Source organism: Magnolia sinica, chromosome 5, assembly GCF_029962835.1.
Source record: "Magnolia sinica isolate HGM2019 chromosome 5, MsV1, whole genome shotgun sequence".
Classification (NCBI taxonomy): Eukaryota; Viridiplantae; Streptophyta; class Magnoliopsida; order Magnoliales; family Magnoliaceae; genus Magnolia; species Magnolia sinica.
Genome location: NC_080577.1, coordinates 12,413,594 through 12,434,281, shown reverse-complemented (window position 1 = coordinate 12,434,281; position 20,688 = coordinate 12,413,594). Strand labels below are relative to the sequence as shown.

General features: G+C 40.5%; 1 non-coding gene across 1 annotated transcript; it reads left to right on the top strand.

Moving 5' to 3' along the window:
- Positions 1-3,393: 3,393 nt before the first annotated feature.
- LOC131247677 (small nucleolar RNA R71) lies at positions 3,394-3,500 on the top strand. The gene has a single exon (XR_009171950.1). It is a non-coding gene; the product is annotated as a small nucleolar RNA R71 (small nucleolar RNA).
- Positions 3,501-20,688: the final 17,188 nt, after the last annotated feature.

Sequence of the window (20,688 nt, the reverse complement as noted above, 5' to 3'; positions counted from 1 at the left end):
CATTGATATGTGTTGTTTCAATGGAATCAGAGGGATTAAGGCGAGAAAGATGGTCAGCCACTACGTTCTCTACTCCCTTTTTATCTTTTATCTCTAGGTCAAATTCCTGGAGTAGAAGGATTCATCGTATCAGGCGGGGCTTAGCACTTAGACAGAAGATACTTAAGCGCTGCGTGATCAGTGTAAATAATGATCTTGGATCCAATCAAGTAGGACCTAAATTTGTCCAAGGCGAACACTACGGCTAAGAGTTCCTTTTCCGCAGTCGAGTAGTTCACTTGGGCAGGATTTAGAGTCTTACTTGCGTAATGAATAACGTACGGTTTCTTATCTTTTTTCTGGCCTAGAACTACCCCAAGAGCATAGCAGACGCGTCGCACATAAGTTCAAAAGGAATGCTCCAGTCAGGTGGCTGTATGATGGGTGCACTAGTCAATATGCCCTTAAGCTTAGTGAAAGCTTCCTAACATGGCTCAATCCACTCGTATGGTGCATCCTTTTGAAGTAGATTACATAAAGGACGAGAAAGGATACTAAAGTCCTTTATGAATCGCCTGTAAAATCCTACGTGTCCTAAGAAGGATCGCACGTCTCTAATGTTCTTGGGTGGAGGTAGGTTAGAGATAAGATCGATTTTTGCCTTATCCACCTCGATTCCTTTGGATGAGATAATATGTCCAAGGACAATTCCCTTATAAACCATGAAATGACACTTCTCCCAATTAAGTACCAAGTTCTTTTCTTCACATCTTTTCAGCACACATTTAAGACTCTCTAAGCACTCGCTGAAAGATGAACCGAAAACAGAGAAATCATCCATGAAGACCTCTAGATATTTCCCCACCATGTCAGAAAAGATACTCATCATACATCGCTGAAAGGTGGCAGGGGCATTACATAATCCGAATGGCATCCTTCTGTAAGCAAAGGTGCCGTAGGGACATGTAAACGTAGTCTTTTCTTGATCTTTAGGGGTGATCTCTATCTGGTTGTAGCCCGAATACCCATCAAGAAAACTGTAATAGGAATGACCAGCTAACCTTTCCAAGATCTGATCAATGAAGGGCAAAGGAAAGTGGTCTTTCCTCGTGATGGTATTTAATTTTCTATAGTCAATGCACATCCTCCAACCAGTAGTGACTCTAATCGACACGAGTTCATTATTGGCATTGGCTACGATGGTGATCCCGGACTTCTTAGGAACCACCTGAGTTGGACTCACCCATTGACTATCAGATATAGGGTATATGATACCCATATCCAATAGTTTAAGAACCTCGGCCTTAACTACTTCCTTCATGTTTGGATTTAGTCTACGTTGTGGTTGCCGAGCGGTCTTCGCATTATCCTCAAGATATATGCGGTGAGTACAAATCGAGGGGTCGATTCCCTTGAGGTCCGCGATTGTCCATCCAAGGGCTCCCTTATGCTCCAGGAGAGTAGATATGAGCATACTCTCTTGTTCTTTCTCAAGGTGGTCAGAAATCACTACCGGGTATGTCTTATCTTGACCTAAGTATGCATATTTTAAATCAGAGGGCAAAGGTTTTAGGTCAAGCTTCGGTGGCTTGAGGTCAGACGGTAGAGGCACTTCATCAGTTTGGGGTAACTCTTCAAATTGTGGCCTCTACCGGTTAACTTCAAGTATCGGTACCGCATCAAGCATGGCACACGTCTCCCTAATTATGTCATCATCAAACTCATGGGAGTGGGTCAGGCACGTCTCTAGAGGATCAGAGGATAAGGTAAGGGGTGTCCTGTCATCCACGAAAGTATCGATCATGTTAATATCGTAGATATCGTCATCTTCCTCTATCCGTCTGGCCGTGTTGAAAAAGATATTCATTTCTAATGTCATATTCCCGAAAGACATACTCATGACACCATTCCTGCAATTGATAATTGTGTTTGAAGTGGCAAGGAATGGGCGACCAAGAATGACGGAAATCTGAGTGCTTGTGTTACCGATGGGTTCGGTATCCAGGATGATGAAATCAACTGGGTAGTAAAATCGATCAACTTGGACCAACACATCCTCAATTATCCCTCTTGGTATACGAACAGAACGATCAGCAAGTTGTAGTGTGGTTAATGTGGGTTTTAATTCACCTAAGCCCAACTGTTTGTATACCGAGTAGGGGATAAGATTAACGCTCGCTCCTAAGTCAAGAAGTGTGTGATCAATTCGATAGTCCCCAATTACACATGATATGGTTGGGCTACCGGGGTCTTTGAATTTTTGCAGCACATCTTGCTTTAGGATGGCACTCACTTTCTCAGTCAGGAAGATTTTCTTTTAAATATTTTGCCGTCTTTTGGTCGTACATAAGTCTTTCAGGAATTTGGCATATGAAGGTATTTGTTTCACGGCATCAAGTAGTGGAATGTTGACTTTCACTTGTTTCAACACCTCTAGAATATCCTGAGAGTTAGAGAGCGATTTTGGTGCAACCAACCGTTGGAGAAATGGAGCAACCGGCTTTCCTTGAGGTTCCGGTTCTAACTCTGGTGGGGCATAGCTAGATCCATCTTCTTTATCCACTTCCGAGTCCTTAGGCTTTTCAGCCCTAATCAGAATGGTTTTGTCAATGATCTTTCCACTCCTAAGAGTGGTGATGGATTTAGCTTGCTCCATCTGATTTGAAGAGCTTGGGTCGCTAACTTCATATTGCGGTTTAGGATTGGGAAGAGGTTGAGTTGGGAAGCTCCCCTTGTTCCCAATCGTATTTTCATCCTTAAGTCCTTGTATTGCTTTTGTAAGGTCTTGGAAGGCCTGTAGCATACCCTGATTGAAAAGCTCTTACTTTTGAAAATGTTTCAGAACCGAATCCTCTTGAGGTTTCTCTTGAGTTGGATTTTGATTTAGGTAACCTTGAGGTGTAGCGGTTTGTCCATTCCTCCAACTGAAGTATGGATGATTTCTCCAGCCAGGATTGTATGTGTTAGAGGTGGGCCCACTGAAAGGTCTTTAGTAATTGCTTACAGCATTAGATTGCTCATTTAATACCTCTTGAAAGGCAGAGATAGTTAGACAGTTTTAGTAGTATGAATGTTGCAACCACAGATGCTACAAACAATTTCCTTAGCCTTATCCTTCTTAAATTCCATGGCCTCGAGTTTCCTAGTGAGATTAGCTACCTTAGCATTAATATCATCGTCTTCTCTCAGGAGATACATTCCACCCCTTTCCTTGGAATGAGTCGGCCTAGACGTAGTATTAGGTCTAGGGGGGAGATGTCCCATGATTGTATGTTCTCAGCAAGTTTATCAAAGTAATCCCACACTTCATCGATTCCTTTATTCATAAACTCCCCATTACACATCGTCTCGACTAATTGGCGCATGGGAGATGTCAGTCCATCATAGAAAAAGTTCGTGATGCGCCATGTTTCAAAACCATGTTGTGGGCATGAACTGACAAGATCCTTGAACCGCTCCCAACATTGGAAGAATGTTTCATCTTCACTTTGGGCGAAGTTCATGATCGACTTTCTCAGGGTGTTCGTCTTATGGTATGGGAAAAACTTCTTAATGAACTCTCTTGTCATGTCATTCCATCTACCAATTGATCGAGGACGTAGTGAATGTAACCATGTCTTGGCTTTCTCTTTCAAAGAAAAGGGAAAGAGTTTCAACCTGACCGTGTCATCAGATACGTTAAGAAAGTATAAGGTAGCTATGATCTCGTCAAATTCTTTTAAATGTAAGTAAGGATTTTCTGACTCAAGCCCATGAAATTTAGGGAGGAGTTGGATCACCCCTGGCTTGATATCCATGTGTCCTGCATTCTCTGAAAAAATCATGCATGAGGGCGTACTCACCCCCGCCGGTTGTAAGTAATCTCGTAAGGTACGAGGCGGGGGTGCTTGATGCACCTCATTCTCATCCTGGAGATCTTCTACCCTAGGTTGAGGTAGAAGAGGTTGATTTCTAGCCATATCCTCAATTAACTCAGGGGATTTCCAGCGGTGTCTAGTCTTACGATGGACAGTTAACCCCTCAACTAATCCTCCTTCAGTCAAGAGACGTCGAGTGTTGTCACGAGCCCACTTGGGCATGAAACACTCGCAGCCCTCAATCAAATTCTAAACCTAATCCTAAGAAGGGAAATAAAAATCTAAAAAGAGAAAGAGGGTTGGAAGGAAGTTACCAAATTGGAGTCCCTAAATTGAAACCTGCAAAATAGAACAAAACAAGTTAGTTTCTAAGAATAGCAAGCCTATAAAATTCCTAAGAAGAGAAATATAGAAATAAAAAGAAACAAGAAAGAATTCCTAAATTAGAAAGTAGAAATTTAGAAAGAGCGTACCGAATTAGAAATTTCTAATAAGCCTACAAAACAGGAAAGTTAGTTTCTAAACAGAAAGTCTTAAAATAGAAAATTTCTAAAAATAAAATAGGAAACAAAATTAGATTCTAAAAGAGTTAGAATTAGAAACTTACTAAAAAGGAATCCTAATATAGAAATAGTAAGGAAGAGAGAAATTACAAATTTAGAAACCTATCTCAGAATCCTACAAAATAAGAAAGTTGGGTTAGTTTCTAAAAAAAGGAAAACTATCTAAAAATAGAGAGTTATTTAAATAGAAAATTTCTAAAAATTAAAGAAAAACCTGGAATTAGAAAATTCTAAAATAAATCCTAAAAATCAGAAAAGTCCTAATCTTAAAATAAATCCTAAAACCAGTTAACTTCAGGAAACGTAGCCGTCAATCCCTGGCAACGGTGCCAAAAACTTGTTCACACCCCAAGTGCAGGGTTGTGATGTAGTAATAAACTCGGTAAGACCGAGGTCGAATCCACAGGGACTGAAACCTATACGTTATCTGAAAATAACCAGATCTAGAACTAGGCTAAGATGAAATCTAAACCAATTGTGATTTGAGGAATAATGGTGAAATATTAATCTAAACTTAAAGAATTCAGAGAAAGGGAACTAGGGATTCAGAGGATCCACTTGTAGAGATCAGGGAGATCTTATGCCTGCTTCATGGATATTATACTGAACTTACTTGATATAGTTTTCAAGAGATGAAAGGTATAAGAATTAGGTATGATTCCATCACAAATCCATTCCTAAGAGACAAGGTAAACAACAGAACTTAGACCAATCCATAACTAATTAAAAGATGTATGAGTGTTAGGAAGGATTCCATCATCCAACCATGTCTATGAGACGATGGCGAACAATAGGGTTTCCAAACATCAAAATAAAAGGAAAGGAATTATTCAAGCCATCACAGATCTACTGTAATTTAAATCACAACAAACCATTAATGACTAAAAGAATTTCTTAAATCAAAACAGAGTCAATCAGTTCAGTTTAAATCAAACCTGTAGAAGCTCCCATCACGCCACAAGCTTCACCTCTTAGCCCTAGCTAAGAGATTTATCCTAACATAAGCATAGGAAAAAGAAGAAAAATAAAGAAAAAATACATAAAAATTCCAAACATTTCTCTCTCCGCCTCTCTTTCTCTATCTGACATCCCCTATTTAAGCATACCTTCTTCTCCACGTTTGGAACTCTTTTTATAGCTTTTAGAGTGGTGGAAATCGAATTTGGGAAGCTATCGCACGCGCAGCGAAAGCCTTTTCGCAGCCAAGTTCGGGGTTTCATAACTCTCGTGTTCCTTGCGTTATTCCTGTAAAATCAGCGTCTCTTGGAAGTATTTTGGCTGGCCTACACGATGGACGGTTCAGATCTGCCATATGATCAAAGATGGTGGGCCACAACTGCCTGGAAAATTCGATTTCGCGGACGTGCGTAGCCTTTCACACGTCTGGCGCTGACGTGATCGGTGGGCCCCATAGGTGTTTTCAAGGAAATTCACCCCATCCATTAGATTCAGGACGAAATTTCAATCAAGAATGGGTGGTTTTGAACGTCCATTGACGCGGTCCAGAGAAGAAATCACCCTAAAAATCGTTTTGAATGTCGCAGGACCGCCTGTTTGTGGCCTCTGTATCGCGCACGTGTGTTTGCATGGGTCCAAAAGTTCAGCAAGGTTTTGTAGTAGTCGAGGCCCTCTACCCGATGGATGGTTTGGATTGTCCACTGGGACAATGTGTGGGGCTCACTAGCGTCCGAAAAAACGGACAGCGTTCGTCCATTTTACAACGTGAAACGGCAGTTGCCATTTTAATGAAGAAGACGCGGGTCAGCAGCGCTGACCCGCTTTAGTTGATTCAATGCGCCGTGAGTCTACGTGTGCTGTGCACACGCACGCGCGTAAAGTGGGACCCACCTTGCTTCTTTTGGTAAATCCACAACGTCCATCTGGTTTCCCATCTAATTTAATGGGTTGAGACCAAAATTGGAGTATATCCAGATATCAGGCAGGCCAGAATCAACGGTTTATAAGCTGATCTGTCAGTTGGGGTACTTCCATAGTGATCCGAGGGCTGAAATTTGATATGTACGGTTAATTTATGGCCCTCAGTCCATGTATGAAGTTTTGAGCCAATCAGATGGTGAGAACTATGTGATCTTACATTTTTCACCAATTTTGGGCCTCTTTAACGTGAATGACTTGATTTCCTCGGATCCCTGCCATGTAAATTCTTCAGTCTTGGTTCTCTGGAGTGCGTCTCTTGCTCTGGTAACTTCAAAGTGTCAAATCCACACTTCTAGCACCCTTTTTCAGTCCATGCTGGTCAATACACTCTGCATCACAAACACGATTAAATCGGGCCATTAAACGGTATCATGCTTGTAAATCCATGCAATAACTGGGTCTGATATGCAATATTTGACCCTCAACACTTGTAAAGATCAGGGAGATCTTTTGCCTACATCAAGAATCATGGAAATCAAACTAAACTTACTTGATCTAGTCTTCACGAGATGAAAGGTATATGAATTAGAATGGATTCCATCATCAAACCATGCCCAAGAGACAAAGCAAACAATAAAATTAAACTAATTATCAACCAATCAACAATGCATGAAAGTTAGGGAGGATACCGTCATCCAACCATGCCCATGAGACGATGGTGAACAACAGGGCTTCCTGACGTCATAAACATCAAAAGGAGGAAGAAATACTTAAAGCCATCGCAGATCTATTGTAATTTCAGTCACAACAAACCATTAAATAAAACTGAAAGTATTCCTTTTAATTGAACTAGAATCAACATCAGTCAGTCTGGCATAAATCAAAGGCATAAGATCAGTCTCATCACGCCACAAGCTTCACCTCTTAGCCCTAGCTAAGAGGTTTAGCCTAACATAATCAGACTAAATCTCAACATAATTCATAGGAAAAAGAAGAAAAATAAAGAAAAAAATATATAAAAATTCCAAACACTTCTCTCTCCGCCTCTCTTTCTCTATCTGACGTCCCCTGTTCAAGCACACCCCCTTCGCCACGTTTGGAACTCTTTTTATAGCTGCTGGAGTGGTGGAAATCGGATTTAGGAAGCTATCGCATGTGGAGCGAAAGCCTTTTCGCAGCCAAGTTCGGGGCTTCATAACTCTCGCGTTCCTTGCATTATTTCAATAAAATCAACGTCTCTTGGAAGTATTTTGACTGGCCTACACGATGGACGGTTCAGATCTGCCATATGATCAAAGATGGTGGGCCACAACTGCCTGGAAAATCAGATTTCGAGGACGTGCGTAGCCTTTCGCACGTCCGGCGCTGACGTGATCGGTGGGCTCCACAGAGGTGTTTTCGAGGAAATCTACCCCGTCCATTAGATTGCCCTCAAAATTTCGGTCAGAAACAGATGATTTTTCATGTCCATTGACTCAAAATCAGAGAAGAAATCATTCAAAAATCAATTTGAACGTTGCAAGGCAGTCCACTTATGGTCTCTGTATCGTGCACGTGTGCTTGTATGGGTCCAAAAATTCAGCATAGGTTTGAAGCATTCATGACCCTCTATAAGATGGACGGTTTAGATTAGCCGTATGTACGCTCTGTGGGGCCCACTAGCGTTCGCAAATCGGGCGTCGTCCGTCCATCCGCAGCGCCAAAATGGCAACTGCCGTTTTGGGAAGAAGACGCGGGTCAGTGCCTGCTGACCGGTGTTAGTCGGTTCAGTGCACGGGGTACGTGTGCACTTTATGTACACATGCTGTACATACGGGGCCCACTGTAATGTATATGCAAGATCCGATCCATCCATTTGTTTTGTCAGCTCATTTAATGAGTTGAGCCCAAGATTGAAGCATTTTCAAATACCAGGCGGGCCCCAAATCACTGATTTATGGGTTGGGCCACTTTCAAAGGGATCCAATGGCTGAAATTTGACGTGTACGGTTAGTTTTTAGTCCTCGAGCCATGCATAAAGTTTCGAGCCAATCGGATGGCGAGAACCTTGTGATCTTGCATTTTGCGACAGTTTTGGGCCTCTTTAACGTGAACGGCTTTATTTCCTCAGATCCCTGGTATGTAATTCCGTCGATCTTGGTCCCCTGGAGTCCGTCCCTTGCCTTAGTGTATTCTGAACGTTAAATCCGTGCTTTTAGCATCCCGATCCAGTCCAAGCTCGCAATTACACCTTGCAACACAAACATGATTAAAATGGGCTATTAAACGGTACTATATTCATAAATCCAGGCAATAACTGGGTCTGATATGTAATATTTGACCCTCAACACCTTCTATGGTGTGGTCTAATTGAGCTTTGGACCTACCTTATTTTTAAGCTCATGGACAGTGTGGATATAATACATATATTATGATGAGTGCGGCTCATAGAACTTTACCACGTCTACCCACTACACCAAAATCGGCCCCAAATTTTCTTTATGGATTTTTACCACAATAGTCCTAAGGTATGGTCCTATATAAGAGAATAGCTTTCCTTTTTATTTATTTTTCTTTTATTCCTCTTGCAGTTTTTTAGTTTTTATAAGACCAAAATGCCATTGTCTTTATGAGCTGCACCTATATATGCTTTATTTGTAGGAGAAGCTTCATAGCCCCAATTCTAATGTACCATGTAGCTATCATATGATGATTAGGTGCATTTGAAAGCAAATCTAATCCGTTCATTATCTTCATGGCCTATCATTTTAAGGAGAACGTTAATTTCAGTTTGACACGAGCTCTATATGGTGTACAACAATTGATAACGGTGGTTGTTCATTCTCAATTATTTTTGGACCGTAGCCTTAAGTTAAAATTTGAATCTAACAAACAGAGTTGATTCGACACATACCCCACGGTGGGCTCCATAGCCCTTAATATATATATATATATATATGACAATTAATTGCAACTCTCAATACATGATAACTACGACCCTTAACATGTGACAACCATGCGCAACTTAGACCCTTAAGGTCGTGGTTGTCATGTGTTAGGAGTCTGGATTTAGGTTGTCATGTGTTAAAGGTTGTAGGGCCCACTATGGGGTATGTGTCAAATTCACTATGTCCATTTGATACGTAATTTAATTTAAGGCCATGTGCGAAAGGGTGAGTCACATCCACATATAAGGTTGACTCCACCACAAGGAAACATTTTGGAATGAATGACCACTATTATCAATGATTGTGGGTCATAGAAAGCTCGTATCAAGTTGAAATTAATATTTTCACACTTAAATGGTGGACCACAAAGAAAATGAACGGATTGGATCTAGCTTCAAGTGGGCCCAATCACCACGTGATAGCCACATGATGCATTGGGATTAGATGTACAAAACTTTTACTGTAAGTAAAAGTAGGTACTCACGCAACTCATAAAGGCAAGGGCATAGTGTGGGTGATAGTGGGGTATGTACAAACAAGCTAACAAAAAAAAAGAGGCAAGGGCATTTTGGTTATGTAAAAATCCAAAAGCCATAAGAGGCCAAATAAAAAAAAGATATGAAAAGAGAGGCTATTTTCATGGAAGGGTCATACCTTAGGGCCGTTTTTGGTAAAAACCTGTTTATAAACCGTGGTCCATGAAGACTCTATCCCATTGTTTAGGCTAAAGATTTTAGGGCACGTTTGTTAACACTGGAAAAAAATTTACTAAATGTGGAACCTACGAAGCGCTCCGTGTTAGGTGGTGTTTGTTAACGCCGAATTCAGAAAGAGCTCTGTGATTTTTTCTGATTTTTTTCGACGATGAAGGTGTTTAATGATAAATACGGAATGCCCTCTATGGATTAAAAAAGAAAAAATTTACTTCCAAAATTGCCTTCTGCTAGATTTTCTCTCCTAATGTATGGAACTTTTCTAGCCCCCACTATGCTTTACGTGTTAGATCCACACCGTCCATCAACTTTTGCAAATCATTCTAGAACATGAGATAAAAAATGTGGCACATACAAAGCTCGAGTGGACCACACAAAAGAAAGCAACGAGAATTAAACGACTACCATTGAAACCTTCTTAACCTCCACTATAAGGTTTATTTGCCATCTAACCTCTTCATGAGGTCACACAGATCGGGATGAAGGGGAAACATAAATATCAGCTTGAGCGGAGCCTTCCGTGGCCTTAAAAAGTTTTCAACTATAGGTGTCCAATTCCCACTTTTTCCTATAGTGTGGCCCACTTGAGGTTTAGATCTATTTTTTCTCTCAAAACCTAAAATGATATGGAACATTGGATGCATAGTTTGGATCCGACACATACATCATGATGGGGCCAAGAAAGTTCCACATCAACACTTTTGGTTTTCTCTCTCCACCTGGAATGTGATGCACCACACAATAAGAAATATAATTTCTTGACATGTGAAATTTGGGTGGCCCACGATAATGTATTTCTTAGATTTACACTATTCATCCATTTTTTTCAAATCATTATAGGATATGAGCCAAAAAAATACAAGGCGGAATCAAAGCTCAAGTAGACCACACCTTATGAAATAGTAGGAATTGAAACCTACCATTGAAAATTTCTTTCAGCCATAGAAGGCTCTGATTAAGCTGATATTTATTTTTCTCTTTCATCCAGGTCCGTATGTTATACCTTATGAATAAGTTAGATGGCAAATAAATCTCACGGGTGGCCCTAGGAAGGTTTCAATGGTAGTCGGTCAATTCCCACTATTTTTTGTGGTGTAGTCCACTTGAGCTTTGAACGTGCCTCATTTTTTAGCTCATGCTCTAGAATAATCTGGAAAAATTGGTGAACGTTGGGTATATAACACATAAATCATGGTGGGCGCAAAGAAGTTTCACAAGCTGAAAGTTGTATTGTGTAGTGCGCAATCTATTCTAAAGATAGAAATCCAGTGTGTGTTGTGTGCTGGTGTGATCGAGCAATGACATGTACCAATGAGAAGCTCAGATAGAGATTCCAAGATATCTCTCATGGGTGAGCAGGAAGCAGATTGCGGCAAAAAGTTGATGCACTAGGAAGCTACGTGACGCCCTCTGCAATATTTGTGTGCAATCTAACCCGTACATCTGTTTTTCTGATTTGTTATAGGATATAAGATTAAAAAATGAGGTGGATTCAAAACTCACGTTAACAGTTCTAGTGTGTAGCACGCAGTCTATTTAGAAGAGAGAAATTTGGCATATTTTGTTTTATACCCACGTTGTGGTTTATTTTAGGGTACAAGACAAAATGAAGTAGATCTTGATCTTAGGTGGACCACACCACACGAAACAGTGGTAGTTGAATGCCCACCACAAAAAAAAAAAACTTCTTGGGGCCCATAAAACTTTTGGATCAAGCTGGTATTTGTGTTTTCCCTTCATCCACGTCTGTGTAAACCTTATCAACAGGTTGGATGACAAATATATAATACTGTGGGTCCTTTTTAAGGGAGATAGGGACAAAATGTGTCAAATTAATAAATTTTAGACATTTTAGACTTTTGTTAACAAACAAGTTGTTTGGGATTCAATACTTAATTTCTGATGCAGGGATGAACGTGATGAGGTCGATCACCATCTTCCTCAAGGATAAGTACTTCGAATCCACGGAGCTTCTCTGAACTCCTCACTGAGACTTCTTGAATCCACGAGGAAAAGAAATAAAAATAATTTTAAAATATATGAAAGAAACTTGTTAATTGATTGATAGATGAAATAAAGGAATCTACAAACCTTTAAATAGGGGTACTAAGATTAGGAAGAAGTTTAAGAATTAAACTATAACTAAAACTCCCTTAAAGTTCGTAACTAATTGTTATAAGTAGTAAATTTTCTATTTATGGTAAGTGTTATGTGGCTTAAACACATTATTCTCCTAATTTTTCTAAACACTTTTCATATTGGGCACAACTCCTAAAGTGTTATAATCAAATTAAAACTTACTATTTATAGTAAAAATGGAATTAAATATGGAATTCGGCCGCCGATATGATGGAATCTTGCAAATTCGGCACTGGCAAGCCAGGTTGGTTGACTAAAGTAGCTCGTCCTATCCCAAAATCATATATGGTACGTCGAATAACTCATTCAAGTTTGCAAGATATGTTTGTTTTAAGGTTCTAACAGTCTTGATGACTTCTCCCTCCGATCGGGCCTTCTCTGATCCATCTTGGACATGAAAGTGTTCGCGACCCGCTCTACATCAATTTCCAGACTTCATCACTTCTTTCAGATAGGTACAAAAAGTTTACAGAATTCACATTCAAACTTCGAATTAAGATTTTAGATTCAAGGCTTCATACTTCAGATTTAATAAACAGGCCTTAAGTGTTTATTCAAACCCAATAAGAAGCTCCAAAGACACTTGTTTTCTATTTGCAAACGTGACTACAAGAACTCAGTCTAGAAGAGTTTAATTTCATGTTCTCAATCCAATTTTAGAAGTTAGGCGAGTCCTGGCATATTGCTCGGGAAATCAACCTCCATTTTGCAAATCAGAGGGAGATGCAATCAGGGTAAGGAAAAAAGAAAATGATATTAGATTTTTTTTTTTTAAAGGAGATTTTATTCATATTACCTGTGGATGAAACAATGGATATAGATTTCGGGCGCACGAGGGCAGACAAAATGGGGTCCTGGTTCACCTATCATATGACTATACAGTGAAAAGAAAAACAAAAACTTAAAAGAGGAGAGGCGTTAAGTCTCCCTTAACGCACCAATGCCCACTTTGTCTAGAAAACAAAGGCCCCCCTAATCAACCTGGGAAGAGCCGCCATCGATTTCGTCCAAAAGGTATCCTGATTGGCTGCTCCCAAGCGAGCAAGGCCATCCGCCGGCCCATTAATTTCACGAGGAATCGGCGAGATGAAAAATTTTCCTTTCTTTTGAAGACTTTTAATTCTCGTTAACCAGTAATCGCACTTCCAATGGAGATGCGATGACCCTTTGAAAGCACCCACCACAAAGGAAGAATCCGATTCAATGAGCACGTCATGCAGTCCCCGCGATATGCTAAGCTACATCGCATCATGGAGGACTCGAAGTTCCGCTGTGTTATTAGATGTGTGACCATAACCCGAATAGAAAGCAAAAATCAGGTCGCCATTGGCATTTTGGTAGATGCCGCCACCCCCTGACGGGCCGGGGTTTCCAGCTACAGCCCCGTCAATATTTAATTTCACCTTGCCCACCTGTGGGCTAAGCCATTTGACAATCTAACATGATCTAGGCACAGGAGGTCTGTGAGAGAATCCGAGGCGAAGGGCAAACGAATTTAAAACCTGGGAACCATGGAAAAGCTTCCCCAGAAGCCATTTGACCTTTCTGATGACTTTGCTACTAGCTTGGTTGGTCCCCTCATACCTGGTTGAATTCCTCACTTTCCAGATTTCCCAAGCTATGAGACACGAGGTTATGCAGCGAAGGGGAGATATTTCTCTACCTGGATGAACGGGATTCCACCAGAGAGAGAAAAGAATGGCAACAGAACTTGGAGAAAAGGGCTGGATACCAAAAATATCGCTGAACTCTTTTCAAACTGTGGTTGCTATAGCCCCCCGACAGAAAAGATGTTCCAACGTCTCAGGCTAAGGGGAGAAATTCTGCTCGTTGTCGCAATAGCTGCACCTGGAGGCAAGAGAGATACCTCTCGACTGGATTCTATCGTCCGTGGGGACGGCCCGATGGAAGAGCCTCCAAAGAAAGATAGAAATCTTGTTTCGGATTTTTTAATGCCAGATACGTTTGGCCCAATTAATTGTTCACCTGACCCGCTATTCTACACACCGTTCATGCTGATTTTACTAAAAAACAACCTGACTAATTGTGAGGCCAAATGCGGCAATCATTCTGGTCCGAAGTACAAAGACCAGCATTAGTTATGTGATCCTTTACACCCGCTAGGAGCAAATTATAAACTGGGGACCTGGGGTTGATGCCTTCGGGGGAGAGCAGGTCGTTGACGATCAGATGGATCAAATCATTGGGGACTGGCTGATCGATTAAGTTTGTTAACTGACCTAGCCCTATCCGGTTCTCACCCCAAATGTTCATGGAACCATGGCCCACCTTCCATATAAGATGGCTGTCAAGAACAAGGGAAAGCGACAAAATGTGCTTTCACAAGGGGGAAAGGGAGGACGTGGAAGCGCCAGAAACATCATCTGAAAGTGAACCATATCTTGAAGTAGCAAAATCTGCCCACAAACTTTTGCTCGATCCCACCTTTGTAGTCCAGGCCATCTTCAGTCTAAGCGCAGCCATTATATCTCTGAGTTTTCTGATTCCCAATCCTCCTTCCTCTTTTGACATAGAAATTTTGTCCTATTTAATCCAGTGGCATTTGTGGTTACCTTCGTACTAGCCCCATAGAAAATTGGAAAAACAAGCCTCCATCTGCCGAAGGATCTGGGACGGAATTGATGTCGATGACATTGCGTGGATGGGAATACCGCAGAGGACATGGTTGATAAGCGTGCATCTGTCCGCCTGAGAGAGAATTCTTGCCTACCACCCTTGTATTTTATTTTTGATTTTTTCCAACAGGGGACGGAACAGCGCAACTCAAGACCTGCCTTTGGAAAGAGGAATCCCCAGATATTTAAAAGATGTCAAAGAGCAGGGAGTACCAATTTGACGCTGGATGCTTCTGATTCTATGGGTCGGCATTAAGGAAGATAAATACATACAGCTTTTGTGAAAATTGATACGTTGGCCTGATGCCTCTTGGTAGTTAGATAGGACATCAGTTACTGCTTTGATAGAGGAGCTACCTCCGTTGAAGAAAAGGACAGTGTCATCGGAATAAAGTAAGTGCGTAATCTGTCGGCAGCCACGTTTGAGACTGAACGGGATGCACTTGTGGTTGAGAATGAGGTTGGAAAATCCTCTACTTAAAACTTTAGCTGCTAGGATGAAAAGGCTCGGGGACAAAGGGTTCCCCTGGTGAAGTCCTCTCGATGACTTGAAGAAACCGCAAGTGGATCCGTTGATGAGGACAGAGAACCAGTTGTTGTTCAGGCACTTTTCAACCATTTTAATCCAACTTTGAGAGAAGCCAAATCACTGTAGAACCTTTAGAAGGAAATTCCATTCCAGGCGATGATACGCCTTTTCCATATCTAACTTAAGAATTAAATTCCCACCTCTGACCTTTCGGTCAATTTCTCTAACCATTTCCTAAGCCAAAGCCACGCTCTCCGCTATTGAACGGCCTCGAACGAAAGCTCCCTGCTCCTTGGAGATGATGTTTGGAAGGATCAGCGCCAATCTGTCAACAATAACTTTGGCAAAGATTTTATACACGTAGTTACAGAGATTGATAGGGCGGAAATCAGAAAAAGCTTTGGGGGCTGGTTTCTTCGGAATCAAGCATATAAGAGAGGCCGAGAAAGCACGGGGCAAATTTCCACCAAGGAAAAACTGGGTCACTGCTTTATGAATATCGGGACCGACTATATCCCAACTATTAGCAAAGAAAACCCCTGACATTCCATCTGGCCCCGGGGCGCTGTCCCTTGGCATGGACATCACCACTCTTTTAACTTCATCCAATGAGGGGAGGCTCAATAGGAAATCATTTTCTGCTGCTGTTATAGCCTGCAGGATCGAATTTAGGAGGCTGTCTTGAATATTGTTTAGCTCTGATGTAAATAGCTTGGAAAAATAGCGCACAGCTTCTTCTTCGATCTGCTTAGAATCAGATGTGGTGGCGCCAGCTTCCAGCTGAATTTCATCAATAGAGGCCCTCCTGATCTTATCGGTAGGTGACATATGGAAATATTTTGTGTTACGGTCCCCTTCCTTAAGCCAATTATTACGAGATTTCTGTTTTCAAAATATTTCTTCAGCTAATTCCAGACGCCATGGCGTATCAAAACAAAAGAACGGCTATAAAACATTAGCAGCCAATTTCCTTTCTACGTTCTGGTCAGCCTGAAGGGTGAAATTACATTAAGTTTTATGCAGAAGATCTAAGCATTGTTTCTGATTTTACTGAAAGCTTAACACACGTGTTTTATGCTTGCACGTGCGCCCCTGTGTGGATCTGCATCACTCCACTCACGTATGAAATTAACAGACTTCTTACTTTGAATATTAATCATCTCCTAAGCCATTGTTTTTTGGGCCATAAGTTTATATAAAATCTTCAAGATTTTCACTGCGGCCACTACTACCTGTGTATCTCATCAAATCAATGGCCCAGTGATTCAGACCGTGAATCTAAGGGCCCATTTGGATCGTAAGTTGCTTAAGATAAGTTATACTACTGCCACTTGTAACTTATCTTAGTTTCTGCTTATTAAGAAGATAAGTATGTTTGATAAGCAACCTATTTCGATAAGATTTAAAAATAAAGAATAAAAAATAATTGAAGTGATTAAGTACACTTTTAAGTAAAAAAAATTACTTATAACTATAATCATAAACCGAGCTTACTTATCTAATGTTGTAAGTAGAAAAAGTAACTTATTTGGTGGTATCCAAATGGGCCCCAAGTGGTCTACTCCATCAATGGCTTAAAAATCTCATAGTTTGGAAAATATCAGGGCATATACTGGGGCTATTTTAAGGGAAACTAAGGGTGGGGGAAACGGTAGAAAGAAAATTTCCTTCTAATATTTGTCTTTTAACAAGAATTTTCAGAAGTCCAAGCCCAACCAGACCAACGGAGAAGCTAGTAGGTCTAAGACGGCCCAAGGCCATGTCAGCTAATTGGGTTGGGGGACTACTCGGTCCATTGCCATCGTTAATCAGCTTGGAAATCCTCATTCCCATGTGCGGGTCGCCATTTCTCAGAGGAAGCTGAGAAAAATAAAAATAACCCAATTTTTCTGAAATGTTTTCACTGGGACTACACAAAACCAAGAAATAGTTAGGTCAAAAAATGTCATAAACCAGAGGTCGATCTATAATCATCCAATTAGGAAGACTTCATTATTATCTTTTTATTATCCAACGACGGATTAACAAAGCATGGTCCCATTGTTATGGCAGGAGTGAACTAAGACTTATTTGATGCATTAGAACCTTACAATTCATTATGGCATGAGTGAACTAGACTTCTTTGATGCATTAGAACCTTACAATTCATTATATTGGTTTACCCACCAGATGATGGTAACATTGCGATGGCTGTAGAAGTGAAACCTAGCCATCCAGTTTGGATATTTTCCACATTAAAGAAAGATATGCAAAGAAAAGTCGGAATTTCTAAGGAGCAGGCAGCTTTCGTGGTCCCACCTCTAATAAAACCTGTAAATATCACCAGCACCATCATCGTCCAATCAACAGACAGTGACGTACATGCTAAAAAATGAGCACATACATGAACTACAAACAGGTAAAGTCAGATTTTTCTTTCTTTTCTTCTTTTTTTTCGTTTCCTTTTTCACTGTATGGACAAAGAAGGCTGGTGTGTGAATATAAAAAGGATCCTAACGTAGATGCAGTTCTGGACTTTTCATCTTATGGCCCCACCGTGGATGGGCCACAAGGATTGGATGTTCCTAACCTTCGTATAAGTGGGCCAGCACTCTGAAATTTGAAAAACGAAATGAGAAATGGGTCAATTCATTCAAAGTCTTTTCAGGGGATAATTATGGTCAATAAGATATTTTTTGTCATGCGGCTGGGAAATCGGAGGTAGGGGCCACTGGATCAGTATCCTAACCTTGAGATCCATTGTAGAAGAGGGTTACCCCAAAATCAGATCGGTTGCCATCCTAACTTCTGATCCATCCCGATTGGCATGTTGTACTTGAATTTGGACCGTTGGGTATTTTTTTTTTTCATTCTATCCACTTGTTGTCCACGAATCTGAGTAGTTGCAGTGGCTTGCGGCTTTGTCGGTTGTGATCCATGGATTCGGAATATTGGGTGGTGAAGCTTGCATCACCCACCTCGGTGCTCACCCAACTCGGTGGGATGCAGTTGGTAGGCTGTATGCAGTGTTAGCAATGGGACCCACAGCCAAGTACCCTCCAACTTGTTTATTATCAACATAGAGTGGGTTGCAGATACTATCATGGCAAAGATTAACCAGAGAAGGCCTGATTGGAGATAGAAATGATTAAGACCATTAGAACCTTAAAACAGTGGTATCTCACAAAATGGAATGAGTTTTTCAACATATTATATATATAACTCAATGGTAGGAGAAACTGCTTTAGCCAACTAGCCAACCAACACCAATATGCCAGATTGTCCACGCCGAATTTGCAAGTTTACTATTTATAGTAAGTCACATTTTTTGGGTGTTTGAGTTGAGGTTTTTGTTATTATTTTTTTTATTTTTAGCTTGTTAGTACACCCCATTATTGGCTCACTCTTCACTTTTAGCAACCCCACTGGGGAGTTGATACCAAGACCTCAGTGTTGAAACGAGGTATCTTTCACTCAGTATACCACTTGAGATATGGATATAAAGATCTCAGTGTTTGAGTTGGAGTTTGAGTCTAAAATTTTGTCTTATGTTTGAGTTCACTATTTAAAGGATTGTAATTTTGTTTTTTAATCATTAATTAATTTATTTCAAATTTATTAGAAATTATTTCTATTTTTATCCAAATTACTATTAAAAAACTTCGTTGGGCTACTATAATGGTTATTTGCCATCAAATTGATCTATAAGGTTATGTATACCTAAATGTAGAGAAAACACAAATATCAACTTGTTCAAAAACTTATGGCCTCAAAAGGTTTTTAATGATGGCCATTTAATTCCTATTGTAATCTACTTTAAGATTCGAATATACTTTATTTTTTGGACCATGCCTCAGGTGAGCTAGAAAAACTGATGGAATACCTCTATATACACCTAAAGATGATCTAAGGGCTTGTTTGTTTTTCAAAGAAATGGAAAATACCCGGGTAAATGGTAATAATTATTTTCCTCTGTAGTTGCTGCAGACTTCCCCTTAAATGATTTGACGGCCTGCTTTTTAGAGGTAAAAGTGGCAAATATTGTAAAACATTTGTGGGTCCCACCATGATGCATATCATATATCCACACCGTTCATCCATTATTTCAAATAAATTTATGATATAAGCCAAAAAAAATGAGGCATATCCAATGCTCAAGTGGACCACGCCATAGAAAAATGTGAATTAAATACTTAACGTTAAAAACATCTTGTGGCCATTGTTTCTTTTGGAATGAGCCAGTTGAGTGTTGGATCTAACTCATTTTCCTCCTCATACCTTAAAATGTTGTGATAAAATGGATAAACGAAACAGATATATCATATACATTGAGATGGAGTCCTAAAATGGTCATTGCTACTTTTGAACCGGTTTCCAAAAAGTGAAATCCCCGGGAATATTCAAACAGGTGAAATGATAATAATCACTCATTTCCAGGGTATTTTCCTTTTCCCGGTAAAACCGTAAAAATCAAACAGGCCCTGACACATTAATTTCCCTTTTCAACCCTTCAACATGGCTTAGAAAGTCACTTATGATACGGGTAACAACATAGGAATTGTGTATTTATAACAGTTACCCTTCCGATAGGTCTCGTAAGCTGGATACTGACATGGTTGTGTACTAACAAGTTAACCCTGGAAAAAAGAGAAAAAAAAATGAAAAATACCAGTTACCCTTCCACGATAAGTCTCGTAAGATGGCTGGTCCCAGTCATACGTCTCCGTGGCATGTGTGATGTACGGATGACCATTTCATTTTCTATTTCTACTGGCTCCTCGGATTGATCGATCCTCACTGTTTGGATGAAATATCTCAAAACCAGGCCAATATGGCTTATCTATGTGCCACGTGTACGTACAAGTGAACGAAAAAAGTCTAGTCGTCATGCACCTGATTTAGATACATGGCAATTGGGCACATATTTTCATAGCACACACGCATCTCACGATCCTGAGAATTGAAGATAATTCAAACCGTTGGTACGTGGAGTACGACTTTAGACGAAACATAGTCTAAAAATGTCCCAGATTAGAAGATCCGATAGGCTAAAATGAGGACCATTTTTAGTATCAATGTGAACCGTCGTAATATTTCAGCCACAACCGAGCAGTTAATATAGCTTTATAGATGAAAATTTTTAAGTTATAGCGTATACACACAAAGCCACAACGAACCAACGGTCTGGATTGGAAAAATATAGGATACACTTGTCGGAGCTGAAAAGACGTGCGTATGGTCACGTATCATGTGATACACTTGGAATTCTTCGCTTCAACGGCGGCTGCCGCGCCCTCTCTCTCTCTCTCTCTGAAAACTCAACCCTCTCTCCCTCTCAGCCTCTCTCTGAAAATCCCGTACACTTAGAAAAATATGGGATTGACTTGTCAGAGCTGGAAAGACGTGCGTATGGTCACGGTTGATGTGATACTGATACACTTGGAATTGGCGGCTGCTGCGTCCTCTCTCTGTCACTATCTCGCTCTCT